This window comes from Acipenser ruthenus, chromosome 2 (genome assembly GCF_902713425.1).
Source record: "Acipenser ruthenus chromosome 2, fAciRut3.2 maternal haplotype, whole genome shotgun sequence".
Lineage (NCBI taxonomy): Eukaryota > Metazoa > Chordata > Actinopteri > Acipenseriformes > Acipenseridae > Acipenser > Acipenser ruthenus.
Window position 1 is genome coordinate 46910287 of NC_081190.1, and position 19141 is coordinate 46929427.

The following is a 19141-nucleotide window of genomic DNA, read 5'->3' on the forward strand; positions in this document are numbered from 1 at the left end:
TGTGTATTCTGAGCTTCCAAGGAAGCCGAAGAAGGCTGCGAGTGATGTCGGCCCTCGCAGCAGAGGGGGCTGTGCCTACGGAATGATTGGGGAGGGAGGCCCGCTCTGGAGGCAAGGTAGGTTGGAATCCAGTGACGAGTGATCCTAGGAGTGAGAGAAATCAATGAGGGGGTGAAGTAGAGGAGGGAGGCTTGCTCTGGAGGGTGGAAGGAGGGGCGATGAGTGATGATAGGAGCGAGAGGAATCAATGAACCGAGGGTCCTGGGGGGGGGGGGGGTTCTTGCTGGGGAGATACCTTGATGATGAAAAGGGGCAGATAGGGGACTCTACTTGACAGCTGAATGGACTAACCACGTTGAAATTGATCCCTCTTGGGGGTACGACCGAATGGTGAAGTAAATCAGAAGCAGAAGAAACTGCGAGTTCTGAACGTAATAATCTACTGCGGAAGAGGACCAGCGGCCCATGGTCTTGATCAGACTGTGGTTGATGTTGGCTCTCGCAGCGGAGGTAGCTGCACCTATACGAAATGAATGGGGAGAATACGGCTGAGGAAGGAGGCCTGCTCTAGAAAGGAGGGTGGAGAGGTTGGCTGATTAGGAGATCTTCGTCGCTGCAGGGAAGCTTGAAGCTGAGGGAACTGTGAAGTCTGAGCTTCTGAGGAAGCCGAAGGCGGCCGAGAAGCAGATGAGATACCTTGACGTTGAAAATAAGGGGCAGATAGGGGAATCTGCTTGACAGCTGAATTAACTGACGGCGCTGAAATGGATCCGTCTGGAGGTACACGACTGAATGATGACGTAAATTAGAACTGTGAATTCTGAGCTCCTAAGGAGACCGAAGAGGGCTCAGATGCAGATGATCTCTATAGGTAGATCCTTGTATGGGGAGAAGCGGCGTTTCAGAAGAGTAGAATGAGCAAACTGAGAATGGTCATTGATGCGGACAGCGGGAAGGTGAGGCAGAAGGGAAGGCTCTTAAGAATCAGCTGTTAGGCAGATGGTCTCCATGAGGAGATCTTCGTAAGGGGACAAGCAAACTTTCCAAAGAGTAGAGATAAGTGAATGGAGAATGTCTGTTGATATAGGCAGGCTGGAAGGTGCAGCAGGGGGGGGGGGGGGAGGAATTTGAAGATTCCGGAAAGAGTCAGACAAACTACTGGTATGGAGAGAATGGTGGGAAGAAAAAATCCCTAGCTGAACGATGAAAGCCATGATCTGGTTTGATTTGAAGGAATAGGATGAATCAGATACTGGCACAGAATGTTTAAAACACTGACCAGGCTGTACAATATGAAGCTGTCGAAGGAGGGAGAGAGCTGCAGATACGAAATGCTGAGCAGATTGAAGGAGGTTACTGAGAGGATGATTCAGTCAAATGACAGCTGGTGAATCGGGGGGGGGGGGGGGGGGGGCACGCAGCAGACGGGACCAGTCGACGGAACTTGAACACTAAAAGTGGAGGCCGAAGGGGAGCTGGAACTGACAGTTGAGGTAGCAGCTGGAACTGAACGAACGTGTGTAAATCGACTGCTGGGGAAGCTCAGCACACTTTGTGCTCCATTTACTGGAATGGAGAGCAGAGATGAGATGTTGACTATCCTATGTGTCAGTGAATACGGGATCGATCTGTGGTCTGCTACTATCATGTCTGCTTGAAATGGAAAAGGTGAACTCACATTGAGAGACTGGGTTTCACAACTCCAGTTATTCTCCTAGAGTGGAACTCCTTAACTCATAAACAAGACAGATTTCCAGTCTCACCGCGTCTCTCACCATGTATTAATGCTGTAATATTTGAGAGGATGTGTGGACATATGAATAGATTGCTGAGAAAGACAAGCACCTCGTATTTTTGATTAGATGGGGATTAGCATTAGCCTTGACTGCGGAATGCTTCCACGATCTGCGTATTGGAGGAAAGCGAAGCGTTGGAAGATCTGGAGTAGTGCAGGTCCAGATTTAGACTGAACTAAAGCAACTTGCATGCTAGAACAGTGAGTAGATCTGAAGAGGGAGCAGAGATCTGCTGCAGGGAGGAGCAATTAACAGTAGAGGATGGGATCTGCTGGACGGTGCAGAGATCTGAGGAAGTAAACAAAGAAGTGCTGTCAATAATGAGCGGTGGTCTGCTGTAGAGAGAGATCTGCTGAAGCAGTAATCTGTTATTGTGAATGGTGGACTGCCATTGGTAGAGCGTGGTGGTCTGCTGCAGAACGCCGATATCTGCTGAAGCAGGGATCTGTAATAGTGAATGGTGGATTGCCATCGGTAGTGTGATGATCTGCTGTAGAGCACAGACATCTGCTGAATGCGGTGGATATTGGACTGTGAGTTAAACTGATTTAGATGAAGCCAGAGATGGAGAATACATAGAGCTGAGGCTGCTGTAGAACCTAAGAGGATGAAGAATCCACTGCTCTGAGGCTGTTGAAATAATCTATAGATTTGGTCAGGAGCAGTCCGTCTCAAAGGGGCGGGGGGAGCGGGGTAAGAGTTGAAATTGAAGAATGTCATTTGATATAGATAGACTGAGGATGAGGCAGGAGGGGAACTCCCGAGAATCCATCCGAGTGAGAACTGCGGGAATAGATAGAAAAGCTGTAGTGTCCGAGCTTTGCAGCAAAACCAAACTGGTTTAATGTATAGAGAGAGAGAGCTTGTGGTATTATACTGCCATCCAGAGGTTATGATTGGAATTACATCATTGACCCGAGTGAATCAGGGTATAATCTAAGAAGTTATTACGATTAAAATCCTTGACTATGTAGAACAACATTTGCTTATTCCTTTAGATTTGTATAATAAATATTCTAGACATGTTTAGGACAGATAGTCATGAATAGAAATAAGTTAACGCAATATTTAGATTCCGGAAGATTGCGGTGCTGAGGCGCAGAGCACGCAGAGCCTGATGAAGCTGCCTGGTCACCATGACAACTTGCCACTCCCCGCAGTCACTCAATAAGGGCGTTGCCGTGGTAACCATAGTCCGTGAGGCGCCGGTGGAAAAGTTACAGTACAAAGTGTAGTTGGAGAATGTTGTGACCAGTCGAGTCACGAGCCGCCACTAGTTACAAATTGAGTTTAGAATGGGCTGGATACGTCTTTAAAATGTTGAACGTAGCTGATGGAGGTCCAGGGCAGGATCTTCTGATGAAACGGTAATTGTGCTGGCTCAGTGGGAGCGGGGGGAGGGGCGTCTGATTGCTGCAGCGAGGAGTAAAGAAGGATTAAGCCGACAAAACTTCGTGGTAGAATTAAATAGAGCTAAGGTAAGGCAATCGCAGACAACGGGAATGAGGATGTCATGTTGAAGGAGCTTGGAAGTTTAACGGAGGACCAGACTTTCTGATAAAGTTGCAGACAAGTTGAGTATTGAAGCTGCGGTTTGGACGGCTATGAAGCCGAGGTGGAGACCGGATGGAACAGGAAAGAGTAACGTTGGAGCTCTTGGAGCCGAAAAGAGAAGCTGACTGAAAAGAAAGATCACCTGAGCAGGTAAGAAAATGATTGATAATATCTTGGCAGCGATGTGCAGAGAAACGACCTGCGTGAGCGAGGCAACGAAGTTTAGATAGAGGTGAAGCACGAAACGACGGCGTCTGAGCGTTTGCTAAAAACGAAACACTAGACAGAAAAGGTGCAGGTGATCAGGTCTTAAATAGTAAATAGAACTAATTAACTGGAGATTAGAAAATTGAAAGATTAGAGATTAGCAGCCCCCCCCAGCTTCACGCCCCCCGAACCTCGCAAGCTAACATTTAAAGAAAGATTAAATAATTCAGTTAGTGGTTGAGCAATAATCCTAGCTGCTATCTTTCTACAATTAGTAGAATGTACCAAAGTAAAAATCTGTAACTAGCAATTAAAACTTGGACATTTCAATGCTTGAAACATATTAAAAAACTAACAAACAAACTAAAAAAAAAAAAAATCAATCATATTTTGAAACTTTGAATGCTATGAAATAGTCTAATATTATAACTTTGCATTCAAATGATTTTGCCAATATACTCTCACACACACACACACACACACACACACACACACACTCTATATACATATTCATTAAGTGAAAAAAGATATCAATAACCCAAGCCAAGTTTCAAACAAACCAAATAGGTACAACTGTAAAAGCGGTGGGGGTCAAGGTTGCCCCAATTGTTTATCTATTCTTTTTAGTTTCTTTTTCACTCACATTCCACTTCTGAACACCCTACTGTGAGCGAAATCTGCTTGTTTTTGTATTGTGGCCGAGGGATCAACTTGCTATCAATTACCTAGTTTATCCCTTGACCACATTCGGCACACGTTTTCTTATATGCGTGGTCAACAGCCAGTTTGTCAATAATCACTTGCAGCTGACCACACATTCTCACGATTTTATCTGGATGAGGCATTAAAACAGACTGTAAACAATAATAACTACAAACAGTGTTTAAAATAAACACAAAACAGTACATTTAAATCATAGTACTATAAATAAACACAGGGGCAGGGGGTACCCTGTCAGAATCAATACGTTTACATGACAAAGCTTTTTCTGAAATCTAATGTTTTCAGAAAACTGAATCAGAAAACTGATTTTCTTAAAATGACACTTTTCTGTGTTTACATGATTAGTTGAAAATTCAGCTGTACACATGAATTGAAGTATTCGGAAAACACAGGATATTTTTGCATGTTAAGTACTGTAGTAGCCGAAGTACGATTTGAAGACCTGACATTTCTGCGATAGAACGGAGACCAATCCAATACAGTGCTTTATCGAAGTGTCAGGTCTTAAATTCAAAGATTACTATCCTATAACTCTATTCAGATTCCCCACAATGTGCAATCAGCCTTTCCAACAGCTCATCCTGTTCTATATTACCAGTTTCTTTTGCAGACATTATTTTTAATTATCACGTCATTTTAAAGCTGGAAAACATTTGCTGCTTCAGTATTGGCTATTATCAAATACATACTTCAACAAATGTATTACTTTATCCCTAACTAGACAAATGGATGCATGCAGACTCACTACAGATTATTATTTCCTCTGTTTTCTTAAACCACGTGCAGAAATGAAGGTCATTGTTTACACATGTGCAGTACGCTAGCGGAATAAGTTTTCCGAAAAGTGTGTTTACATGACATACATTTTGTTAGTTTTTGGAATTTAATCGGAAATTTCTAGGTGCTGTTTTCTGAAAACCGACTTTCGGAATATTCCGATACATTTTCCAAAAACTGTGTTTACATGACTTTTGATATCGGAATTAGTTTTCGGACAACTTACTTTGTATCTAAATTGGATAATTCCTATTCCCTTTAACACTTCTGCTTCTGTTATGCTAAAGTTATTTAAAACTGGATAGGAGCAGGTCGACATGTGGGGCATGTTGTCCGTATCCTCCTTTATAAAAACTTGTGAAAAGTAATCATTTAATATATTTGCTATTTTTTTTTCTTCATCTATGATTTTGCCATTTGTATCTCTTAGACATTTAATCTCCTCTTTGAATGTTCTCTTGCTGTTATAATATTGGAAAAACATTTTGGAATTGGTTTTTGACCACTTTGTTTATGGTCCCTTTTAAACACTCTGTTAAACCATTTTGGCCATTTTGTTTTAGATTTAGATTTGTCTACTTTTGGGATGTAATTGTTTTGTGCCTCTAGAACTACATTTTTAAAAAACAGCCATCCTTTTTTTGTGGATGTTTTCTCTATTTTACTCCAATCTACTTCTGTTAGTCTCTTTTTCATACCTTCATAGGTTGCTTTTCTAAAATTGTAAACCTTAGCTTTAATCATTACTTTTTGGGTTTTAAAAATCACTTCAAATTAGACCATGTTGTGGTCTGAGTTTGCCAATGGTTCTCTGACCTCTGTTTTAGTTATTCTGTCTTTGTTATTTGAAAAGACTAAATCAAGGCATGCCTCCCCTCTATCTAGTTGGTGCCTTGACAAATTGCGTTAGGAAGCAGTCATTTGTCATTTCCACCATTTCAATTTCGTCCGTCGTGCTCCCCACTGGGTTTTCCCATTATATGGAGGAAGTTGGTATGGTTTCTCCTTTGCTACACGCATTTCTAATGTCATTGTAAAAAAGATTATTTTGCTCGGCGTCTGAGTTTGGAGGTCTATAGCATGCTCCTATTATTATGCCCTTTGAACTTTTGTCCATTATTCTGACCCATGTTGATTCTGCATTGTTTTCTTTGTCCAGATTTAACACCTGGGCTTCAAGACTATTTCTTACGTATAGCGCTACCCCTCCGCCTCTTCTGTCCTGCCTGTCTTTCCTATACAGTGTATACTCACTAATATTATATTCATCTCCATCACTCTCAGACAACCAAATTTTTGTAACACCTATCACATCATAGTTACTTGTTAGTGCAGTAGCTTCAAGTTCTAACATTTTGTTTCTGAGACTTCTAGTATTTAGAAAAATACATTTAATGTCTGTCTTATTGAGTTGTTGTCCTTGATTTGTTGTGGTCTCCCTTCTGTTTTTTTTGTTTTCTCCCCCCTTCCTTTCTAGTTTAAATGCTTCTGAACCTCCTCAAGGATCCTTTCTCCGAATAGATTGGTTCCCTTTTTGTGCAGTCCGTCCCACCTATACAGATAGTCCTTGTTGTAGAAAGTGCTCCAGTGTTCAAGAAAGGTGAAGCCTTCCTGTGTGCACCACGATTTCAGCCATGCATTTTGATTTTGTATTTCCAGCTGTCCGTATGCTCCTTTGGAAGGTGCCGGCAGTATCCCAGAAAATACCACAGTTTTGGTATTGTCTTTTAATTTCCTTCCTAGCTCTCTGAATTTGTTTTGCAGGGATCTTGGCCTGTTTCTTCTAATGTGGTTTGTACCGATGTGGACAACTACTACCGGGTTGTTTCCTGTTCGTTCTAGGAGCCTGTCCACGTTCTCAGTGATGTGCGTGACAAAGGCTCCTGGAAGGAAGCACACTGTTGTAGTAAGGGGGTCCAGACTGCGAACTGAACTGTGTTTTTCAATATGGTGTCCCCAACAATCATGACCTCCCTTCTTTTTGCTGTCTGGCCAGTGGATGTTGTTCCTTTTGTTCTCTTTATGTTGGTTTTGATCATCTAAATTTTGAAGTGGCTCAAATTTGTTGGATGTTTTGATTTCTGGTGGTTGTGTTTGACGAAGTTTCTTTTTTTCCCTGCTTCTGCCTACCTGCACCCAGCTGTTTTGACCCTCTTCTATCTCCCTGGTGGCTGTCAGTCTGCTAGGGATGCTGACTTCCATGAATTGTGGGTGTGCCAGCTCCTCAAGCTCCTGTTGCTGTCTCATTTCCTGCACCTCAATTTCTAGCACACTTACTAGTTTAAACAGAAATAGCACTTAAGTATACTGTATCTATTAGAACATCATAGTTATACTTTACTACAGCTGCAAATGGAAAACAGGAACTATAAAGTGGAATGTTATTTCCACTATTTTTTACAGTGTGTGTCATTGTATAATAGGAATAATGCACTCCAGGTTGTGTTTTGTGCTGGGATAACATCACTTCTCAGGTGTTGGATGCACTCGGCCTGTGGCCTCATTCCCAACCACCTGAGGCGTAATGTTATCCCAGTACAACACACACCCTGTCATGCATTATTTCTTTACTGAAGAACACTTGTGTATTGCTGTTCTGGTTCCCAGGACCCTCATATAAATGTGTATTTCCTGTTTTGTTCACGGATTACAAGTTGATTTTTACAACAACAAGGGAATATGATCTTACACTCTGGCATGAATACATGAGTATGTGTGGCTGACGATGGTGTTTCTTTCAAGTAGTTTTTGGGAATGTACTAGTTGTCTGTGTAATGGGTTTTTGGGTTAGTGCTTTCGTTTACTTGATCTTCATGTACGGGTTTTATAACAGCAGCTATTCTGTGCCGCTCAGCATTAAATCTTGCACAGTGGGGTTGACTGAATTGCTCTTAGCTAGGCCACTACACACCAGAGGCAATACGTTTTTTCATCAGGCGACAAGATACCTTGACAGTATATGTGGGGTCTAAATCAGGGTACATTGTAGCCAACTTGGTTTTGGACATGTGAATATGATGCAGGATTTTGAATTGAATGAGCGCATGATGGGCACAAATGGAAGAGGAGTGCACTCAGAGAAGAATATCATCTGAAAGGTTAAAGTTTAGCTCCTGCTCCCAGGCAGTCCTTAGAGTAGTCAATGAAGGGCAATGTAAGGAAAAAATAAAATTGTAAATTTTGGATATCATGCCCTTACTATCTGGACTATGTTCAAATAAAGAATGAATGGGGGATTTGGGAGGAAATATGGGGAACTGGGACACTACTGCACACAAAATTCAGAATTTGCAGATAGCGAAAAAAATGTGTCCTAGGTATGTTTAATTTTAGAGAAAGTTGCTCAAAGGGTGCAAAGTTATTGTTAATGTAAAGATCTATCAAACATTTCAGACCATTTGTATGCCAGGTGTGGAAGGAGGCATCACTCACAGAGGGTAAACAATGATGATGAACATCACTGGGAGAGAACATTGATATGGACTGGAAACAAAAATGCTGCTTAAACTGGGCCCACATTTTAAGGGAGTGTTTTACTAAAGGGTTATTGCTAAACTGTGAAAAGGAAAGAGGTGATATAAGGAAGTAGGCTGACAAGAAGCAACTTTCATAAGTAGCCAAACTGGGTTTGTCTGCTGTAGATGGGAATGGAGCCAGCGTGTAATACAATGAATATTTGCTGACCAATAGTAAAACTGGAAATTAGGCAGGGCCATACCACCCAGATATTTTGGTCTCTGAAGGAAGGACCTGTGAATACAAGGATTTTTCTTGTTCCATATAAATTATGAGATCAATTTATCTAAAGTGTTAGAAGAATTTAGGGACAAAGATTGGAATACATTGGAATATGTATAAGAATTTAGGAAATATATTCATTTTAACTGAGTTAATACGGCCAGCAAGTGAGAGGGGTTGAGATGACCAGCGTGCAAAATCCTTTAATATGATCTAATAAAGGGGTGAAATTAGATTTGAAGAGGTTGGCATAGGATTGTGTAACAGTAATTCCTAAATTTGTAAACTTTAGTTTTCATATTAGCACTAGAATGACCAAGGCGGTCATTTTGACCGTTTTTGGAATTTAAATTTAAATTGCGGTGCGTGTGTTTAAGATACGGAGCTGTGCTTTCCTGACTTGGCCTAAATATATGTACTAATTTGATAGAATCTTGACATCGACATTAAGCAAAGAAACAGAACGGTACAAATTACATGCAAGGGGATCTTTGTTCTTTTTTAATAATAAAGATATTGAAGTTTGATAAAGTGTAGGGGGAGGATTGTGAGATAAATAATTCAGAGAACATAGACTTGCCATTTTGCATTGATTTAATCACCTCAGTTACTTCCTCAAGGGAGAAAGGCTCCTCCAAACCAACCTTTGATTGAGGATTAATAGAAGGAATGTTGAGGTTTTCAAAGAAGGAGTCTGTTAAGGAATGATCTGTACCTGATTCAGAAGTATGTACATGTGAGTAGAAATTTTGAAATTCCACATTAATCTCTTTGATTTTGGTGACAGAGCCCGACGGTGTACAGATTCTGGTTAAAATGAGAAGGGTTAGATTGACGAAGCTGGTGAGTTGAAAGTTTACTAGTTTTTTCATGGTGTTCAATAAGGTATAATGTGATCTGAGTAAATGTTTTTCTACTTGTTGAGTGGCCAGTAAATCAAATTAATCACTCCTTATAAAGATCAGGTGTGGGGGAAGTGGCATATTTTTGATCTAGTTAGAAAATGTCTCTCCTTGTAATGTCTGTTCTTTTGGGCAGTAAAAGAGATGATCTGTGCATGAAAATAAGCCTTCATCGTCTCCCACAAAGTTGTTATGTAAATCTCTGAGGACGTATTCATATAAAAAAAGTTACCTGTTCTGACATGAATTTTACAAAACTTTCATCAGAGAGGGAGCTAACGTCAAGGAGCTCGGGGTGTAACCTGATTAGGGGAAAAAAGTTCCAAAATCAAGGGGGCATGATCAGATATAACTATACAATGACATGTGCAGGAGCGAACAATAGAAAGGAGTTTATTATCCAGAGAAAAATATCAATACATGAGAGTATCGAACAGGGAAAAAAAAAGAATACTGTCTACTTTTAAGAAATAGAAATCACCAACAATCAGAAATAGCAGTCAGAAATAAAGGACCGAATGGCTTATGAGTTTTTGAAGTGGTTTAGGGGAAGAGCGATCTAATGCAGGATTTAAACAACAATTAAAATCCCCACCAAGAAGCAGCTGATGAGTTTTTAAGTCAGGAAGAGAAGATAAAAATGTTAGTCATAAAATGGCTTGTCATCCCAGTTTGGAGCATACACATTGGCCAGAATCATAGGAGTATTAAAAAGGAGTATTTGCCTTTAACAGTGATATAGCGTCCATTCTTATCTGCATTGATTTCAGAAGCCACAAAAGGTAGATCTTTATGTATTAGAATTGCAACTCCCCTGGCTTTGGCATGGGTACTAGAATAAAATAGCTGTCACACCCAACCTCTACGTATACGGAAGTGATCTGACATTCGTAAATAGGTTTCCTGTAAAAATGCAAACCATTAGGGCAGAAGAGTACAGAAATGAAACTGTGAATCAAGACTACCAGCGTTATGGTAAAAGGATATTATTATTATTATTATTATTATTTGCTTATTTAGCAGACGCCTTTATCCAAGGCGACTTACAGAGACTAGGGTGTGTGAACTATGCATCAGCTGCAGAGTCACTTACAATTACGTCTCACCCGAAAGACGGAGCACAAGGAGGTGAAGTGACTTGCTCAGGGTCACACAATGAGTCAGTGGCTGAGGTGGGATTTGAACCGGGGACATTCTGGTTACAAGCCATTTTCTTTAACCACTGGACCACACAGCCTCCTAGAACAACATAGTCTACCTTAGATCATGTGATCGCACAGACATTAGATCGCACAGACATTAGATAAGCATGAAACATAAGATAAAAAAAGAAAAAAAACAAACAGAAAAAGTATCCCCCCCCCCCCCCCCCCACCCACAGTGGGAGCATCTTCCCAAACGAGATGCAAGCCCACCCACATATCACAGAGTTCCTTTACAAAGATCTTGTGGACTCCAGTTTGCATGTGTGCTGTAAATACCTAAACCCACAAATATACGCGACAAATGACAAAACATAAACAGCATTAAAAATCCAAGAGAAACATGAAAAAAACAGAATATCAATGCAAAAAGCAGTTTTTTTTGTTTTGTTTTTTTAAGCAATTAGTGATAACGCTCCTATCAACACCGCAATACCCAGGGGGAAAAAATAAGATTAATTTGTTTTTTCTTTTTATGTGTGTACTATCAATGGGCTACTAATTATTTATTTGTCAACAATATTTTATAAAGAAAATGTCACCGTTGAAACATAAAACACTGAATCTCAGAGCAGGTGACTTCTGTAAATGACTAAAAGCAAACCAGTGAACAACCAATTTACTTTCACTAATGAATGTGAATTTGCTGATTTTATGGAAAAATATATCAATACGCCTCTGAAAACCCTGCAACTTAATTTTGTGAATGGCTCACTATGGACATATTTACAGCAACAAATGTTTGCGCATGTAAGCTATAAATATATTCCATATCAACCAAATTGATTAATTATGCCAATTTTGTGGCATGTACATCTTTCTGATGTCTAATAAAAGCGAAATTAGTGAATATTTCTTGCCAGCAAACATTTCACACTTCACAGTACATATTCGGTTGTTTGTGAACCAAATCTGAACCGAGTCCATGTAACCTCACTAAGCCAATCACAGCTAACTATGCAGAGGAAGGCACAGAGAGAAGGTGGTGCCCAAGACTGTAAAGACACACACACACACTTTCTCCCTTACTTGAAATGTTTATATTCAAATATTAAAAATGGTCAATCACCGGTGGCTGGCCTCCCACTGGCACACTCACCCCACATGAAGGACCTGTGATAAATCGGCAAACTAAAGTAGAGCATGCTACCAACAAAGCACACATCCCAAAAAAACCCAGAGAGATCCTATTTAGCTTCCTCAAATTACAAGAGTGTGATAAGAAATAAATACTCTCATACTGCAAAAAATAATAAATTAAAAAAACACCATAAAAATAATAACAGTAGCTACAAGTAACTACAATAATATTAGCAACGATAGCAAATTAAATTAAATGCAGACTTTTTTCCCCTTCTTTCTATAACAAATATTGAAATGGTTTCATAAACAGTATATTCCAAATTATAATTATTATAGAAGTAGCTTTCTACTTGCAAAACATACTGTTTTCAAAAATAAAGGAGCAACAAGCATTGCCAGGCCAAAAAGCTGTTAAATAATGAAAAGATGACTTAGTTTGATCTACGAACCGTCCCACATAACTCAGTATAGTTTTTAGTCCCTGAAGAAAAAAAAAGCATTCCAAACAATTTGTTATTCCCACTTAGCTGTAATTAAGTTGAGAGTGAAGTGTCGTTGACATACAAGCACTGGAGAACTTGATTTTTATAATAAACTTCGGCCTCCACCAGTGAAGTGACAATGAAGTTCTGTCCGTTAAATGTAACACAGAGCCTGGCTGGGTAAAGCAAACTGAACTTGATCTCATGCAACAAGGTAGGGTGCGATCCTTCTATTCCCTCTGGTATATGAGGTGCCGTTTCAGACAAAAGTGTGTCAAATAAGGAAAATGAAGGGTCATGTTACTGCACGAAGGGGATCGTGCTTTGGCGCAAAGTATTTTCACAATGTTTTTATTTTTATTCAATTTGATCAAATTGTATTTGTTTTTCAATGCATAAAAGAAGAAACACAACAAGAGAGAAAAAAAATTAATAAAAAAGGAATACAGAACAAAACCCCTTCCCACCCACTGCCCACCCTTTTGGATCTCAAGATTAACTATAGCAGAATTGTGTTGTGTTAGCAAGACATTAGGTTTTTAATATTTGTAGCTGTTTCCCTCCAGATCTCCATAGTGGACATTTTTTATTTACTTACCATGGCAGTCAAAGTTTCCAGGAGAACTATATCAAGAAAGTATCTTAACCATTTATTCCAGGGGAGTGTGTGAAGGGAGGGCCATATTCTACGTTGCTTTACAGATTCACAGACGACGGAATCATTATTGAGCAAAAACAATACTGGGTCTAAAGGAAGTTCTACCCCAATCAGAGAAGATAGTCTGTCAGACACCCTGGTCCAGAATGCATATACTTCAGGACATTCCCATACCATGTGGAGCAGGGTACCCGTCACACGCAGTGCGCAGAGTTCACAATATGGATCGGAGGAGTTATATATTCTATGGCATAATATGTAATGTATTAATTGATGTTTGGGATTCTTTGATGCAATAAACGTATTATTCCATACAATAACCCAATCAACAGGTCGGTCCCTGTGACAGAGATCGAATGAGTCTTAGTGTTAGATCTCCCTCTCGACCTGTGAGAGCACGGTATACGAGGAACAGAGTACCCTTAATGAAATGGCACGACAATTTATTCCGTAGGGTAGATGGAAGTCGGTCAGTTCGGAAGGGGGCGGAGCCATGGCACCCGAGCTCAGTGACCCAGACGGTAAGCGGCGTGGCATCCGAGGACTGGAGGAGCGGATGCGCTCGTTAACCTCGGGGTCATGGGCGAGGGTATAAATAGGGGGCATGGCTTGAGTGATCTGTTCCTTTGCATATGGTTAAATTATATGACCAAGAAGGAGCCCGTTTGTGAAATCGACCGTGAGTGTTTTGTGTCTGTGTCCTAACTGTGTGTCTTGTGTGTTGTTTCACTAAAGATTACTGAGCACGATCCGGAGCTGCAGCCGCAGGCCAGCGACAAACCCGGACTTCACCACTCACCTTTTCACTACTGGAACTGTCTGTTGTTTGCACCTTTTAGCACTTGAATCACGCACTGTCTTTGTGTTTGTGTTTAGTGTGGGTGTCGGAACGGGACTTTGGGGTTGCGGGTCAAACCCGTAGGATTATAACGAGAAGTGATATACGCCGCTGTATCACTTCCAGCACCATTATTATTTACAGGTTTTGCCTTGAGGCTCTGGACATTTATTAATTTAAATAAACACCCTTGCACCTGTATCAACGTTTGTCTGTGTGATTATTCTGCACTGCACTCACCTGCACGTCATTACCACTTTGCCACACGTGGTGTCAGAGTGGGATGGACTACGCAACACTGTCGGTGCTGCTGGAGCAGCTGGACAGCAGACGGGAGGGGGAGGAAAGACGGAGAGAGGAGAGGTACACTGCGCTGATCGAGAGGGTCGGGCTGACAATACCTCCCACAGCATCAGCGGAACGCGGCTTCATAGCGCCCAAAGCCAGGACGCATAAAATGACGGCGGATGATGATCCAGAAGCATACCTGGTGGCATTTGAGCGGCTGGCTACCACCGCGTCATGGCCCCGACAGTTCTGGGCAAGCCAGCTGGGACCCTGCCTGATTGGGGAAGCGCAGGCAGCCTACCAGGCGATGGGGGATGACGACGCCGCTCAATATGACCTGGTAAAGCTGGCTATTCTCCGCCGTCTTAACATTACGGAGGAAACGCACCGAGTGAGGTTCAGGGAGTACAGGAGGTCCCCGAACGTACGCCCCAGGGTGGTCGCGCAGAAGCTCTGTGACCACATGATACACTGGCTCACCCCGGCGCTAAAAACAACTGCCCAGATGGGGGAGGCCATCGTCATTGAGCAGTTTTGTCATGTGGTCGGCGCCGAGACCCAAGGATGGATACGGCGCCACAACCCCGACACCCTGGAACAGGCAGTCAAGCTCGCTGAGGACTTCAAGGACTCCCTGGTATCCGCCCAGACCGGGCTACTCACCCCGCTACCTCAACGGAGCAGCCGAGCCCCACCTCCTCTCTCTGCTCCATCAGCCCCACCACCAGGACCGGTTCAACGACCTCCGAGAGCACCAACCCCAATGGGCGACCTTGCCTCCTCTTCATGGAGACCAAGGTCGGCCCCCAGCGGGGGTAGAGGTGCTGCCCCTGCCCCGTTGCCATACCAGCAGCGGGACAGACCATTTAACACTGTGCCCTCCTTTCCCCCTACCTGTTTTAGGTGCCGCCAGCCGGGACATCAGGCTAGGTCATGCCCATCTGCGAAGGAGTGTGACGTGGCCGTCTGTAATCTGGCATCTGAAGCGGGTGAGCGAGGGAAAAATGGTCGGGAGGGGCCTTGTATTGTTAAAGTGATTTTTGGAAATGTGAAAACCCATGCATTAGTGGACACAGGGTGTGGTCAGACCTTAATTAGAGCATCTCTCTTAGGCGGTATGGTGTGGCAGCCACAAGGTCAGGTGGCGATCTCCTGTATCCATGGAGACACGGCAACATACCCCACAGTAAACGCATATTTATCGGTCGGTCCGATGAAACGTTCCCTGGTAGTTGGGGTAGCGGAAAGGTTACCACATCCCATTATTCTGGGTCGGGACTGGCCCAACTATAAAGATTTATTGAAATTAAGGGCAGTCCCGGCCATACACGCAAATGTGGCAGAAAAAGTAGTAGGGGAAATGATTGGTAATGTTTTTCCCTTTCAAGCGGAAATGTTCTCTTCCCTGTTCCGGCCGAAAAAAACAAACAAAGAGAGAAGGCTGCGGAAATGGGAGGGAGCGTTAATGAGACAAGGCTGGGGGCTGGTGGGAGCCTGTTATAACGGTGAAAAACGTCAGTCAAAGGGGGTCGGAACGCAGTGTGACCGAGAGGGCGAGGTTACTGGGCCATCAAGGGCAGATGTTACTCCCGCCCCGCTCAATATACCGGACATGTGGCACTCGAATGTGAACCTAGTGTGGGAGCAGGACAATGACCCATCACTGGTGCACATTCGGGGACAGGTCCGGTCCATTGAAGGTAAGGATGTTGAAGGCGCTGGGGCACTAGTATTTCCACACTTCATTATCAAGGGGCAATTACTATATAGGGTAAACCTGGCCGCGGGCACAGGACATCCTGTAACACAATTATTGGTCCCCCCCGTCTTGTCGGCTGGAGGTCATGAGGCTGGCGCATGATATCCCTTTTGCGGGGCACCTCGGAGTTGACAAGACAAGGGAACGGATATTGGCTCGATTCTTTTGGCCAGGTTTTTATAAGGAAGTGTCGAAATATGTAGCCACATGCCCAGACTGCCAGAGAGTAGCGCCGGGTCGAGTGCGCCCCACCCCTTTGGTCCCACTGCCGATTATTTCCACCCCCTTTGAACGCATCGCAGTGGACATAGTCGGCCCTTTGCTACCTTCTGACTCCGGGTATACGCATATATTAGTGGTGGTAGATTACGCAACGCGATACCCAGAGGCAGTTCCATTGAGGTCCACTAGTGCTGCTGCGATAGCCAAAGAACTAGTACAGATTATGGCAAGAGTAGGGATCCCCAACGAGATATTGACTGATCATGGAACTAATTTCTTGTCAAATACGCTACAGCAGGTATATAAATTACTAAAAATACGTCCCATCAGAACGTCGGTTTACCTTCCACAGACGGACGGTTTGGTGGAACGTTTTAATCAGACTCTAAAGGCGATGCTGAGACGATTTGTGAATCAGGAGCAAAAACATTGGGCATCGCTTCTTCCCTACCTCCTTTTTGCAGTGAGAGAGGTGCCGCAGAGTTCGACAGGGTTCTCCCCCTTCGAGCTCTTGTACGGCCGACAGCCTCGCGGCATTCTCGATCTGTTGAGAGAGGGGTGGGAGGAGCACAAAGGCTCGTCCAAAAATGTAGTGCAGCATGTGCTCCTACTAAGAGATCGCCTGGATTTGGTCGGTCGTTTGGCCCAAGACAATCTCAGATCGGCTCAGCATCGACAACAGCAGCATTACAATCAAAATGCATTAATCCGAACTTTTCGACCTGGAGACAAGGTAATGCTGCTACTTCCCTCAGCGGAATCCAAACTATGTGCTAAATGGCAAGGGCCATATGAGGTGATTCGGGCTATAGGAAAGGTGAATTACGAAATTAAACAGCCCGATCGCCGTAACAAAAAAGAAATTTATCACATAAATTTATTAAAGCCCTGGCAGGCAAGAGAGGTGTTATTTATAGCCCCAGGCAATATAGAGGATGATTTAGGGCCCGAGCTAGAACCCTCTAGCACAAAGAACATTTCGATGGGGGAACAGTTACTTCCTGATCAGCAACGTGAACTACGCAGGTCAATTGAGGAATTTAGCGATGTTTTTTCTAACACGCCCGGTAGAACTAACCTCGCTGAATATGACATTATCTCTCCCCCAGGTGTCACAGTGCGAGAGAGACCTTACCGGGTCCCGGAAAGTCGACGGAGTGGCGTTCGCAAAGAGGTATGGGACATGCTCGAACTTGGGGTGATTGAGCCTTCCAGGAGCGAGTGGTGCAGTCCAATTGTGATAGTGGCCAAAAAGGACGGCACCAACCGCTTCTGCGTTGATTTCCGCAAGGTAAACGCTATTGCCAAGTTTGATGCGTATCCCATGCCTCGGGTCGACGAACTCCTAGATAGACTGGGGACGGCGAGGTTCATCTCCACTCTGGATCTGACGAAAGGATATTGGCAGATCCCGTTAACTCGTAGGTCTAGAGAGAAAACCGCATTTTCAACACCAGAGGGGCTGTTTCATTTTACAACCATGCCGTTTGGGTTACATGGTGCGCCTGCTGCCTTCCAGAGACTGATGGACCAGGTTTTACACCCACATCGTGAATATGCGGCAGCGTATATTGATGATGTGGTCATTTACAGCTCCACCTGGCGAGAGCATTTGGCTAGGATCACAGCCGTCCTTCAGTCTCTAAGGGCAGCCCGGCTGACAGCTAACTTGCGAAAATGTGCGTTTGCCAAAAGAGAAACACAATATTTGGGATTTGTAATGGGGAATGGCAGGGTGAAACCCGTTGTCTCCAAGGTCCAGGCCTTGGTAGACGCGGCAATCCCCAAAACCAAGGCTCAAGTGCGGTCGCTACTGGGGTTAGCCGGTTATTACCGCCGCTTTATCCCCGAGTATGCCACAGTGGTTAATCCCTTAGTTGACCTCACCAAAAAGAGTGCACCAAATTTAATTAAATGGTCAGAAGAATGTCAGGGGGCATTTAATACTGTTAAGCAGAGACTTTGCCAGGCCCCTGCTCTCATCACTCCAGACTTCACTAAGAGATTCATCCTCCACACCGATGCTTCGGATGTCGGTTTGGGTGCAGTCCTGTCTCAAATGGTAGACGGAGTAGAACACCCTGTTTTGTACATAAGTAAAAAAATGCTCCCTCGGGAGCGCAACTACTCCGTCGTCGAAAAAGAGTGTTTGGCCATGAAATGGGCTACTCACTCTTTAAGATACTACCTGCTGGGACACTCATTTGATCTTGTCACTGACCACGCCCCACTCAAGTGGTTAAGCACAATGAAGGACAGCAATGCCCGGATAACTCGGTGGTATCTGGCATTGCAGCCCTTCATGTACCATATGGTACACCGTGCAGGGAAAGACCACCAAAATGCGGATTATTTTTCCCGGGAGGGGGGAGTAATGGGAAAGGTAGGTTTAGCCGAGTGTTCCTTCGGCTCCACTCTGAGCGGTGGGATATGTGACAGAGATCGAATGAGTCTTAGTGTTAGATCTCCCTCTCGACCTGTGAGAGCACGGTATACGAGGAACACCCTTAATGAAATGGCACGACAATTTATTCCATAGGGTAGATGGAAGTCGGTCAGTTCGGAAGGGGCGGGGCCATGGCACCCGAGCTCAGAGACCCAGACGGTAAGCGGCGTGGCATCCGAGGACTGGAGGAGCGGATGCGCTCGTTAACCTCGGGGTCATGGGCGAGGGTATAAATAGGGGGCATGGCTTGAGTGATCTGTTCCTTTGCATATGGTTAAATTATATGACCAAGAAGGAGCCCGTTTGTGAAATCGACCGTGAGTGTTTTGTGTCTGTGTCCTAACACTGTGTGTCTTGTGTGTTGTTTCACTAAAGATTACTGAGCACGATCCGGAGCTGCAGCCGCAGGCCAGCGACAAACCCGGACTTCACCACTCACCTTTTCACTACTGGAACTGTCTGTTGT